General features: G+C 42.8%; 2 non-coding genes across 2 annotated transcripts; both read right to left on the reverse strand.

Annotated features, from left to right (window-relative positions):
• Window positions 1-201: 201 nt before the first annotated feature.
• Window positions 202-307, reverse strand: LOC140833257 (small nucleolar RNA R71). The gene has a single exon (XR_012118387.1). It is a non-coding gene; the product is annotated as a small nucleolar RNA R71 (small nucleolar RNA).
• Window positions 308-10,111: 9,804 nt separating this feature from the next.
• On the reverse strand, window positions 10,112-10,217 carry LOC140833258 (small nucleolar RNA R71). Its single transcript, XR_012118388.1, has one exon. It is a non-coding gene; the product is annotated as a small nucleolar RNA R71 (small nucleolar RNA).
• Between the last annotated feature and the right edge of the window lie 3,150 nt (window positions 10,218-13,367).

Genomic DNA, 13,367 nt, shown 5'->3' on the forward strand with positions numbered 1-13,367 from the left:
ATCGCGGATTTCTTGAGATTTGCGATACTTTTAAATTCAATGGAGTTTCTGATGATGCTTTTAGGTTACGTTTATTTCCTTTCTCTTTACGTGATAAAGCTAAAGCATGGTTGAATTGTTTGCCTATAGGTTCAATCACCACTTGGGAGGACATGGCGAAAGCGTTTCTTATCAAATACTTTCCCCCATCAAAAACCATGAAGCTGCGGGCAGACATTACAACATTTGCTCAATTCGATCAGGAATCACTATATGAGGCATGGGAGCGTTTCAAGGATCTACTACAAAGATGCCCACATCACGAGTTACCACTTGGGTTAGTCGTTCAAACATTTTATTATGGTTTGCTTACTCCTAACCGTACTATGATAGATGCGGCTGCTTGTGGAAACCTGTTGAGAAAGACCGCGGAGGAAGGATATGAATTGTTAGAGGAAATGGCTGCTAGCAGCTATCATCCTCAATCTGACAGGAACAACCAGCGGAGAAGTGCAGGAGTTCACCAGGTAACTGATTTTTCTGCTATTACTGCACAACTTGACGCTTTAAACAGGAAAATAGACGGCTTGAATGTGGGTGGCACGGCTATGCGTCTTCAAGAGATATTCTGTGAAAAGTGTGGAGGAGAGCACTATGTGAAAGACTGTCAAGATGGAAATCCCTTCTATGTGCAAAATGAGGAACCGGTGAATCAAGTGGGAGTCCAAAACTGCCCAAGGAATGAACCTTATTCGAACACATACAATCCTGGGTGGAGGCAACATCCCAAATTCTCGTGGGGCGGTCAAAACAGTCAGAATAGACCGCAAGGAGGACAACAATATGGAAAACAACCGATGTATAGATCCGATCCTCCTAGAGAAGAAAAGTCCAACTTGGAACAAATGATGTCTAAGTTTATTTCATCCACTGAAACTCGACTCCAAAACCAAGATGCATCAATAAAGGGGCTCGAGAATCAAATTGGACAGTTGGCCAAGATGATAGCAAGTAGAGAGCCGGTCACCTTGCCAAGTAATACCGAGACTAATCCAAAAGAGCAAGTGAAGGCCATTGAGTTGAAGAGTGGAAAAGTTTTGGAGCCTAGAGAAAAAGAGAAAAGCCAAGTGCCGGATGAACAAGATGCGACATCAAAAGGTAAGTCATCTAACCCTACACCGGCACACACTACGCATGCTAAGATTGTTATACCTCCTCCTTTCCCTGCAGCACTTAAAAAAGCAAAACTAGATGCACAATTCGGTAAGTTCTCGAGGTGTTTAAAAAGCTGCATATCAATATTCCCTTTGCCGATGCTCTAATGCAAATGCCTAGTTATGCAAAATTTTTGAAGGATATCTTAGCTAATAAGAGGAAGTTGGAGGATCATATGACAGTCAACTTAACCGAGAATTGCTCCGCTTTGGTGCAAAACAAAATTCCACCGAAACTGAAAGACCCAGGGAGTTTCTCTATTCCTTGCATGATTGGTGATGTTGTTTTTCATAAAGCATTGTGTGATCTCGGTGCCAGTATTAATCTTATGCCATTGTCTGTGTTTAGGAAGCTTGGGTTGGGAGAACCAAAGCCGACGAAGATGTCTCTACAACTAGCTGACAGATCTGTCAAGTACCCCCGCGGAGTGATTGAGGATGTGCTAGTGAAAGTGGACAAATTCATTTTCCCTGCGGACTTCGTGGTGCTTGACATGGAGGAAGATGCGGAGATGCCTCTGATTTTGGGTAGACCGTTCCTTGCAACTGGCAAGGCACTGATTGATGTGCAAGAGGGGAAGTTGAAACTGAGAGTGGGCGAGGATGAGATTACTTTTGATGTTTTCATGCACTTAAGCACACACTGCATTCTGATAGTTGTTTTAGAATTGATACTTTTGACTTTCTTGCGTCTCACTATGTGCAGGATGCTCTTAGGGACCCTTTGGAGGCCACTATAAATACTGAATTGGCAGAGGAGGAGTTGGATGAAGAAAGAGCTGAAATAGTGGCACACTTTAATACCAACCATCCATGGAGAAAGCCAATGAGGATGCGACTGGAGGATCTAGGAGAACGGATAGATTTGACCCCTCAAAGGTCAAGCATCGAGGATCCACCAACACTTGAGCTGAAGCTGTTGCCTCCACACCTCAAGTACGTATACTTAGGTGAGAATAACACTTTACCTGTCATTATTTCTGCTGCTTTGACAAATGTGATGGAGGACAAACTGCTGGAGGTATTGAAAGCACACAAGGGTGCATTTGCGTGGAAGGTGGCGGATATCAAAGGGATTAATCCATCAGTCTGCATGCACAAGATCTTGATGGAAGAGAAGTACTCACCTCATGTGCAACCTCAGCGAAGACTGAATCCAAAGATGCAAGAGGTAGTAAAGGCGGAAACAATTAAGCTTCTCGATGCAGGTATTATCTATCCTATATCTGATAGTGCATGGGTAAGTCCTGTTCAGTGTGTGCCAAAAAAGGGTGGGATTACTGTGATTACAAATGAGAATAATGAATTAATACCCACTAGGACTGTTACGGGATGGCGTGTGTGCATTGATTATAGGAAATTAAATGATGCCACCTGTAAAGATCACTTTCCCCTTCCCTTTATCGATCAAATGCATAAAGGTTAGCGGGTCATGAATTTTATTGCTTTTTGGATGGGTATTCAGGGTACAACCAAATTATGATTGCGCCGGAGGACCAAGAGAAGACCACTTTCACTTGTCCTTACGGCACTTTGCTTTTAGACGAATGCCCTTTGGTTTGTGTAATGCGCCGGCCACTTTTCAGCGATGCATGACTGCTATATTTCACGACATGATAGAAACGTTTCTTGAAATTTTTATGGATGACTTCTCGATATTTGGCTCTTCTTTTGATGATTGTTTGCAGAATTTGAAGGTGGTGTTGAAGAGATGCGAGGAGACGAATTTGGTACTTAATTGGGAAAAATGCCACTTCATGGTACAAGAGGGAATTGTCCTAGGGCACAAGATTTCGGGGCACAGAATAGAGGTGGACAAGGCGAAAGTTGAAGTTACCAAGAACTTACCACCTCCGGAGTCCATAAAGGGAGTTAGAAGTTTTCTAGGCCACGCCGGCTTCTACCGGCGTTTTATCAAAGATTTTTCTAAAATTGCAAAACCTCTATCTTCTTTACTCATGAAAGATGCACCCTTTGATTTTAATTCGGATTGTTTGCAGGCATACGAGAAGTTGAAGGAGCGCTTGGTGACGGCCCCTGTCTTGGTGGCACCGGATTGGGATCTACTTTTGAGGTCATGTGCGATGCCAGTGATACTGCGGTTGGTGCTGTCCTCGGCCAAAGACTAAACAAGGTATTTCACACTATATACTATGCAAGTAGGACTCTAGATGAAGCACAATTAAATTATGCCACCACTGAAAAAGAGTTACTTGCAGTAGTGTTTGCACTTGACAAGTTCCACTCATACCTTATTTTGTCGAAAGTAACTGTGTTTACTGATCACTCTGCCCTTAAATATTTACTTGCCAAGAAAGATGCAAAGCCACGCTTACTTCGGTGGATTTTATTATTGCAAGAATTTGATGTAGAAATAAAAGATAAGAAGGGTGTTGAGAATGTGGTTGCGGATCATTTGTCTAGATTGGAATTTATCAGTGATGATTGTGTGAATGATGCGATTAATTATTGGTTTCCAGATGAGCAGTTGTTTGAGGTGAAAAATTGTCCATGGTATGCAAATTTTGCAAATTTTCTTGTTACAGGCTCAAACCCCCCCCCCCCCCCCCAAATTTAACATTTCACCAGAGAAAGAAATTCTTTTCGGACGTGAAGTATTATTTTGGGAGGAACCTTTCTTGTTCAGAATTTGTGCAGATGCCATGATTCGGAGATGTGTCGCAGAGGAAGAGTTTGGGCAAATCCTCAACCATTGCCATGACCGTGAGGTAGGTGGTCATTTCGGACCAACAAGGAAGGCATCCAAGGTACTTGAATGTGGCTTTTATTGGCCAACCCTCTTTAAAGATGCTCGTTCTTATGTGCTACATTGTGATAAATGCCATCGGTCAGGTAACATCTCTAACCGTCATGAAATGCCTTTAAATAATATCATTGAGTGTGAGGTTTTCGATGTATGGGGATAGACTTTATGGGACCATTTCCTAGTTCTTTCACGAAAAAATACATCTTGGTGGCGGTTGATTATGTGTCTAAGTGGGTAGAGGCGGAAGCATATGCCATTAATGATGCTCAAGTGGTCCTAAAATTTTTAAAGAAAAACATTTTTAACCGATTTGGAACACCACAAGCAATCATTAGTGATGGTGGCACTCATTTTTGCAAAAAACTCTTTGAAAAACTCTTGAGCAAATATGGTGTCACACATAAGATATCTACCCCTTATCATCCCCAGACGAGTGGTCAAGTGGAAGTGTCTAACCGAGAAATTAAGCGGATTTTGGAAAAGTGGTAGGTGTCAATAGGAAGGATTGGTCGGTGAGATTAGATGATGCTCTTTGGCATATAGGACTGCTTTCAAAACACCAATAGGCACGACACCGTACAGATTATTGTTTGGTAAAGCATGTCACTTACCTGTAGAGTTAGAGCATCGCGCATATTGGGCAACAAAAGCACTAAACTTTAACTTTACTGATGCAGGTGAACGATGGTTGCTTCAACTAGATCAGTTGGAGGAATTCCGAAATCTGGCATATGATCTCGCACTAACCTACAAGGAAAAGACGAAGAAGGCCCATGACAAGCGGATCGTTGAGAGAGAGTTCAAAGAAGGTGAAAGTGTCCCTACTCTACAACTCCCGGCTGCGACTTTTTCCCGGAAAGTTGAAATCACGATGGTCTGGTCCATTTGTGAATTCGAAAGTATATCCATCGAGAGCTGTAGAATTGAAAGCGGGAAGGATGGGACATTCACGGTCAATGCCCAGCGCCTGAAGCACTACAATGGGTGACATAACTGAGCCACAACTTGGAATCACCCGGTTCCAAGACATGCCGAACTGAGACAGACCGACAGTCAAGCTCTCGACTATAAATTGAGAACTATTTTCTTCCCTTCTCTCGCATTTGATTTAGATTCGTTATTTTCTATTCCTTTTGTTTTATTTTATTTTAAAAAAAATGAAAAAAAAATTTAAAGAAAAAACAGAGGGGTTCGCGCTCGAGCGGTAATTTTATACCGCCCGAGCGCGAACGTCTACCTCGTGAAATTTTTTCCCGAGAGGTTGGCGCTCGGGCGGTAGTTTTCTACCGCCCGAGCGTGAGAGCTTACCTTTGAAATAAAAACTCCAGAGAGGTTCGCGCTCGAGCGGTAGTTTTCTACCGCTCGAGCGCGAGAGTTTTTAAAACTCGATCCCCCTTCCCCTTCTCTCATTCTGCACGAAATTTTTCCCCCAATTTCACTCCCAAATCCCTAACTCCTCTCATCCTTTCTCTTTTCGATTTTCTTGTGCAAGCACCACCATCTCCACTCAAGTTTTCGACGGCAAGGCACAATCTCCCTTCGGAAGCAAGAACACCATCTCCAATTCAAAGTTCCAACTTCTTCAACCCCATGGCTCCCAAGAAGCAACGAGGTAATCCTAGCTCCTCCTCTTCATCCTCATTTGATAGAACACGTTTCGTGAGTGCGGAGGCTCGTGCTAGATATGACCATGCTAAAATTCACCGAAACCCCATTACCGAGAGGGGATTTCGTCGTACTATGGAGGATCGATATATGCCACCTCTTGTGGACTTGGGAAGAAGGGGATGGACAAATTTGGCGAGCAACCTAAGGCGGCTGTGGTGTCGGTGGTTAGGGAATTCTACGCCAATGCCGTTGAACGAACTGATGGTAGGGCCTTTGTTAGAGGCAAGCTTGTGCCGTTCGATTTGCCCACGATTAACGCCCTTTTGGAAACGGCCGAGGTAGATGACTCTATTTTCCAGGCATTGATGGTTAATCCTGACTAAAACCTGATTATCGAGACTCTGTGCCACCCGGGCGCGATGTGGAAGCCATTGGGTGGATCGCCGAGCTGTTTTGATGAGAAGTACTTGAGAGCTGATATTGCCTTGTGGTATCTGTTTGTGGCCCGACGGATGATGCCAGTCTCGCACAAAAGCGAGGTGCAAAAGGAGCGTGCGGTGTTACTTTTTGCGTTGCACCGAGGTTACGCCATCGATGTGGGCAAACTTATCAACTCGCAAATCACACTGAGCACCCACAACAGCCACATAGGTCTCTTCTTCCCGAGCATCATTTCCGAATTGTGTGCACGGGCCGGGGTGCATTTCCGGGACGACGAGGAGTGGCTTCAACCGATGTAGCCAATTTGTCGGGAGGATGAACACCGCAAAAGGCAAAACGACGAGCGGACTTTCCCCCTCGGGCGGAGGAGGCCGGTGGATCAAGCACTGCCGTTCCACAACGCCTCCCACCACAACCCCGCAGGCGAACTCAGAATGATAAGATGGATGAAAATATCGCCTTCCAAGCGCATCAGAGTCAGTTCAACTCCTATGTCACAGACCATTTATCTCACATTGACTCCATGATGCGCACTTTGCTTGTGCACGTGGGCGTTGACCCGTCGACCATTCCACCGACTCCGCTCCCTCCTCCCCCATTCCAGTTCCAGTATGATTATTCTCAGCATGGGGAGGCCGCAGGAGTGCCACCGCCGGAGTATGATGACGAGGACGCGTGATCAGGGGAGTTTACTGTTTCCCCTTTCTTTTATTCTTTTTGCTTATTTTGTCGTTGCATTTGCATTCATGAGTTTTTTTTGGTTTGCTTTTAGTGTTGGTTTCGTTTGTGCACTGAGGGCATTGCACAACTCTAGTATGAGGGGGGGTAGATAGATTGTTTTGATTGTTTAGTTGATTGGTTTAGTTATTCGTTGCATTTATTTTGTTTAGTGTCGTTATGGTGAGAAGACAGAGTTTATGCGCCAATGATGAGGTTGGATTGATAGTATACAAAAGTATTGATTGGGTCATTTCATGAACGGTACTCTTGATTGTTAAAGCATGAATTTTGGCTCAAGTTTGAACTTTTTAAGCACATATGTGTGGGGACTAGAAGTTTGTAGGAATAATGGTGAAATTTGAAAGTTTTGTGTGGTTAACTTGAAAGGCACCATTTATGAGTTGATTTAGCATGTAAACCCGTGAAAATAAGTCGCTAATTGGGACCTCGAATGAGAAAATTTGTTTTGCCTTGAACTTTACATTTACCTCCTTTTCAATGCACTGAATTAAAATGTCATACTCCTAACCAGCTGTAATCCAAAGGATTATATTCTTAGCCTAGGGAGTACATGTGTGAAAATTGTGCATTTAAAAAAAAAAGAAAAAGAGAAGGAAGAAGGAGATGTAAGGTGAGGGGGAGCCGAAATAAAAGGAATGAAATTCTATTCTTAGGCTAAAAGTTGGAGATGTAAGGAGACGAGGAAAGTCAGACGAAAAGTCTTGACGATTGCACAATGAAAATGATCGGTGTACTCCCAACTTTTAGCCACTTGAGCTTATTTTCCTTCTTTTCGACACCCTTATCTGCACTTAAAAGTTGAATAAAGTTCAATTAATGGCTAGTGATAAATGGACACGGGGATGCATGCTAGTGAGACTTGTATTGAAGTGTTAATTGAGTGACTCGCATGATTGGATAATTGATCTATTTGAAATACGAATGACTAGACCCATCATGACACACACACACACGTTCAAATTAGTGTCAAGATTTATGCGTAGATGAGAATGAGTATTCGTTTGTGATTTGACTTGATTATGATTTGTACGTGAGAAAGTTCACTGAGGCATGAGCATAAAATTTGTTAACTCACCATTGATATTTACTTGTGTTAGTTATTTCTTGTTTGAGTAATTTTGTGGTTGTTGAGTTTGTTTAGTATCTCGTGCTTTAACCTATTTTACTCGAGGGCGAGCAAAAGGTTAGTATGAGGGGGTTGATATGTGTTGTTTTTACGTGTTTCATTGCATTAGTCTGTGTGTGTTTCGCATTGCGCATCGTTTATTTCAATCACATTCTGTTCATTTTAGAGTAAATATCTGCATTTTATCCTATCTCACTCGGGCATGATGAATTTGCAGGAAAAGTGGCCGGAAAACCAAAAATCGGAGCCAAGTGCCAAGTCAAGAAAATGAAGTGCAGCAAGGTCGGCGCTCGAGCGGTAGTTTTCTACCGCCCGAGCGCGGTAGGTGGATTTCCGAGGAAAAAAGGCAGAAAGGTCGGCGCTCGAGCGGTAGTTTTCTACCGCCCGAGCGCGAATGCCACTCATCCCAAGAGCTTCGACAGAAAGGTCGGCGCTCGGGCGGTAGTTTTCTACCGCCCGAGCGCGAATGCCGCACAAGCCCAGGGAGAATACAGAAAGTGTGGCGCTCGAGCGGTATTTTTCTACCGCCCGAGCGCCACCTATTTTTGGCAAGATTTCATGCTCGATTTCTTACCTTAGTTTAGGAGGGTGGCTATTATGGAAGGAGTTTTTGGTCGACTTTTGGGGGACATTCAGAGAGATTCAGACTGAATTTTGCAGCCGTCGTCAAGTTTAGAGAGCACTTTTGCGCTTGGATTGAAGATTTGAAGATTCCGAGCACCGTTCTTCGCAGATTTCGTCTCGCCTAGTATTTCTAATCTAGTTTCTTTCGTTTTAAACATTGTTGCATTTATTTTTACTATGAATTCTAGTAGCTAACTTTATTATTTGTTGGGATTAAAGGGGATCCTACCCCGAATGTTGGTTTGAATTAATTTATATTTCGGTTGTGTGTTATTCTTGATTTTACTACTGTTTTATCGTGTCATTAAAGAATAGCTAACTTTAACGATGTTTTCATATCACGAGTGAGTTCGAGAGAATAACGAGTGATAGGATCGAGTAGTATAATTCGCGGATCTACAATTTACAGAGATATATGAAATTGGATACGTGCCGATAGTCATAGTCCGAAGGGTCGAGAACTAGGGGATTTCATAAGTCGAAATACGATTCACTCTTGATAAATAATTAAAGAGATTTAATTACTTCATTGAGTAGAATTAGTTTGGCATAGCTCGAGAGAGTGTGTTCAATAGATTAGGAAATCCTGTCGGAAGCGTAGATCACGAACGAAAGAATTAATTGATTAACGAGGGGTAGGTGAACCGAGATTCCCAACAAATCCATTTCTCATTGAATTTTACTCAACCATTTTAGACATTATATCTCATTACTTGATTTTGAATCTTTTTATTTGCATTTTTATTTGATTTTAGTAGGAATAAACCAATCAAATCACTTTTCGTTGCTAAATGTTCAATAACTGAAAATAATAATTGTAAAACACAGTCTTCAGTGGAACGATACTCGTACTCACGTACACTATATTATAACTTGACATCGTGCACTTGCGATTTATTTTGAGCATAAAAAATCATATTTTTATTGGGGATTTTACTGTGCAAGTTTTGCTCGATCAAGTTTTTGGCGCCGTTGTCGGGGACTGTTAATCTACGATTTTATTTTTAGTTATCTTCTTTAGCATTATTTTATTTCTCGTGAGATAACACTTCATATTTTTTTACAGATATCTCTTCCAGTGCATGCCAAAATCACTTGACGTGGAGCATGAGTTTGATCCTGAAATTGAAAGAACCTTCCGCAGGAGAAGACAACAACAGAGGCTTAAAGAACTTATGGAGAGACACGAGCCAGAACGTGAGGAGGAACAGCGTGAAGAGGGACATATTGAGATGCCACGCCGCATACCAATGTTAGAGTATGCCCAGCCTTCTTTGGATGGTGCACGCCCTAGCATTGTGAGGCCTATTGTGCGGGCAAATCACTTTGAAATCAAGCCAGCTATAATCCAGATGATTCAGAACACAGTCCAATTCGGAGGAACTGCAGTAGATGACCCAAACACGCACATCGCGGATTTTCTTGAGATTTGCGATACTTTTAAATTCAATGGAGTTTCTGATGATGCTTTTAGGTTACGTTTATTTCCTTTCTCTTTACGTGATAAAGCTAAAGCATGGTTGAATTGTTTGCCTATAGGTTCAATCACCACTTGGGAGGACATGGCGAAAGCGTTTCTTATCAAATACTTTCCCCCATCAAAAACCATGAAGCTGCGGGCAGACATTACAACATTTGCTCAATTCGATCAGGAATCACTATATGAGGCATGGGAGCGTTTCAAGGATCTACTACAAAGATGCCCACATCACGAGTTACCACTTGGGTTAGTCGTTCAAACATTTTATTATGGTTTGCTTACTCCTAACCGTACTATGATAGATGCGGCTGCTTGTGGAAACCTGTTGAGAAAGACCGCGGAGGAAGGATATGAATTGTTAGAGGAAATGGCTGCTAGCAGCTATCATCCTCAATCTGACAGGAACAACCAGCGGAGAAGTGCAGGAGTTCACCAGGTAACTGATTTTTCTGCTATTACTGCACAACTTGACGCTTTAAACAGGAAAATAGACGGCTTGAATGTGGGTGGCACGGCTATGCGTCTTCAAGAGATATTCTGTGAAAAGTGTGGAGGAGAGCACTATGTGAAAGACTGTCAAGATGGAAATCCCTTCTATGTGCAAAATGAGGAACCGGTGAATCAAGTGGGAGTCCAAAACTGCCCAAGGAATGAACCTTATTCGAACACATACAATCCTGGGTGGAGGCAACATCCCAAATTCTCGTGGGGCGGTCAAAACAGTCAGAATAGACCGCAAGGAGGACAACAATATGGAAAACAACCGATGTATAGATCCGATCCTCCTAGAGAAGAAAAGTCCAACTTGGAACAAATGATGTCTAAGTTTATTTCATCCACTGAAACTCGACTCCAAAACCAAGATGCATCAATAAAGGGGCTCGAGAATCAAATTGGACAGTTGGCCAAGATGATAGCAAGTAGAGAGCCGGTCACCTTGCCAAGTAATACCGAGACTAATCCAAAAGAGCAAGTGAAGGCCATTGAGTTGAAGAGTGGAAAAGTTTTGGAGCCTAGAGAAAAAGAGAAAAGCCAAGTGCCGGATGAACAAGATGCGACATCAAAAGGTAAGTCATCTAACCCTACACCGGCACACACTACGCATGCTAAGATTGTTATACCTCCTCCTTTCCCTGCAGCACTTAAAAAAGCAAAACTAGATGCACAATTCGGTAAGTTTCTCGAGGTGTTTAAAAAGCTGCATATCAATATTCCCTTTGCCGATGCTCTAATGCAAATGCCTAGTTATGCAAAATTTTTGAAGGATATCTTAGCTAATAAGAGGAAGTTGGAGGATCATATGACAGTCAACTTAACCGAGAATTGCTCCGCTTTGGTGCAAAACAAAATTCCACCGAAACTGAAAGACCCAGGGAGTTTCTCTATTCCTTGCATGATTGGTGATGTTGTTTTTCATAAAGCATTGTGTGATCTCGGTGCCAGTATTAATCTTATGCCATTGTCTGTGTTTAGGAAGCTTGGGTTGGGAGAACCAAAGCCGACGAAGATGTCTCTACAACTAGCTGACAGATCTGTCAAGTACCCCCGCGGAGTGATTGAGGATGTGCTAGTGAAAGTGGACAAATTCATTTTCCCTGCGGACTTCGTGGTGCTTGACATGGAGGAAGATGCGGAGATGCCTCTGATTTTGGGTAGACCGTTCCTTGCAACTGGCAAGGCACTGATTGATGTGCAAGAGGGGAAGTTGAAACTGAGAGTGGGCGAGGATGAGATTACTTTTGATGTTTTTCATGCACTTAAGCACACACTGCATTCTGATAGTTGTTTTAGAATTGATACTTTTGACTTTCTTGCGTCTCACTATGTGCAGGATGCTCTTAGGGACCCTTTGGAGGCCACTATAAATACTGAATTGGCAGAGGAGGAGTTGGATGAAGAAAGAGCTGAAATAGTGGCACACTTTAATACCAACCATCCATGGAGAAAGCCAATGAGGATGCGACTGGAGGATCTAGGAGAACGGATAGATTTGACCCCTCAAAGGTCAAGCATCGAGGATCCACCAACACTTGAGCTGAAGCTGTTGCCTCCACACCTCAAGTACGTATACTTAGGTGAGAATAACACTTTACCTGTCATTATTTCTGCTGCTTTGACAAATGTGATGGAGGACAAACTGCTGGAGGTATTGAAAGCACACAAGGGTGCATTTGCGTGGAAGGTGGCGGATATCAAAGGGATTAATCCATCAGTCTGCATGCACAAGATCTTGATGGAAGAGAAGTACTCACCTCATGTGCAACCTCAGCGAAGACTGAATCCAAAGATGCAAGAGGTAGTAAAGGCGGAAACAATTAAGCTTCTCGATGCAGGTATTATCTATCCTATATCTGATAGTGCATGGGTAAGTCCTGTTCAGTGTGTGCCAAAAAAGGGTGGGATTACTGTGATTACAAATGAGAATAATGAATTAATACCCACTAGGACTGTTACGGGATGGCGTGTGTGCATTGATTATAGGAAATTAAATGATGCCACCTGTAAAGATCACTTTCCCCTTCCCTTTATCGATCAAATGCATAAAGGTTAGCGGGTCATGAATTTTATTGCTTTTTGGATGGGTATTCAGGGTACAACCAAATTATGATTGCGCCGGAGGACCAAGAGAAGACCACTTTCACTTGTCCTTACGGCACTTTTGCTTTTAGACGAATGCCCTTTGGTTTGTGTAATGCGCCGGCCACTTTTCAGCGATGCATGACTGCTATATTTCACGACATGATAGAAACGTTTCTTGAAATTTTTATGGATGACTTCTCGATATTTGGCTCTTCTTTTGATGATTGTTTGCAGAATTTGAAGGTGGTGTTGAAGAGATGCGAGGAGACGAATTTGGTACTTAATTGGGAAAAATGCCACTTCATGGTACAAGAGGGAATTGTCCTAGGGCACAAGATTTCGGGGCACAGAATAGAGGTGGACAAGGCGAAAGTTGAAGTTACCAAGAACTTACCACCTCCGGAGTCCATAAAGGGAGTTAGAAGTTTTCTAGGCCACGCCGGCTTCTACCGGCGTTTTATCAAAGATTTTTCTAAAATTGCAAAACCTCTATCTTCTTTACTCATGAAAGATGCACCCTTTGATTTTAATTCGGATTGTTTGCAGGCATACGAGAAGTTGAAGGAGCGCTTGGTGACGGCCCCTGTCTTGGTGGCACCGGATTGGGATCTACTTTTTGAGGTCATGTGCGATGCCAGTGATACTGCGGTTGGTGCTGTCCTCGGCCAAAGACTAAACAAGGTATTTCACACTATATACTATGCAAGTAGGACTCTAGATGAAGCACAATTAAATTATGCCACCACTGAAAAAGAGTTACTTGCAGTAGTGTTTGCACTTGACAAGTTCCACTCATACCTTATTTTG

This window comes from Primulina eburnea, chromosome 5 (assembly GCF_022965805.1).
Source record: "Primulina eburnea isolate SZY01 chromosome 5, ASM2296580v1, whole genome shotgun sequence".
NCBI classification, from domain to species: Eukaryota; Viridiplantae; Streptophyta; class Magnoliopsida; order Lamiales; family Gesneriaceae; genus Primulina; species Primulina eburnea.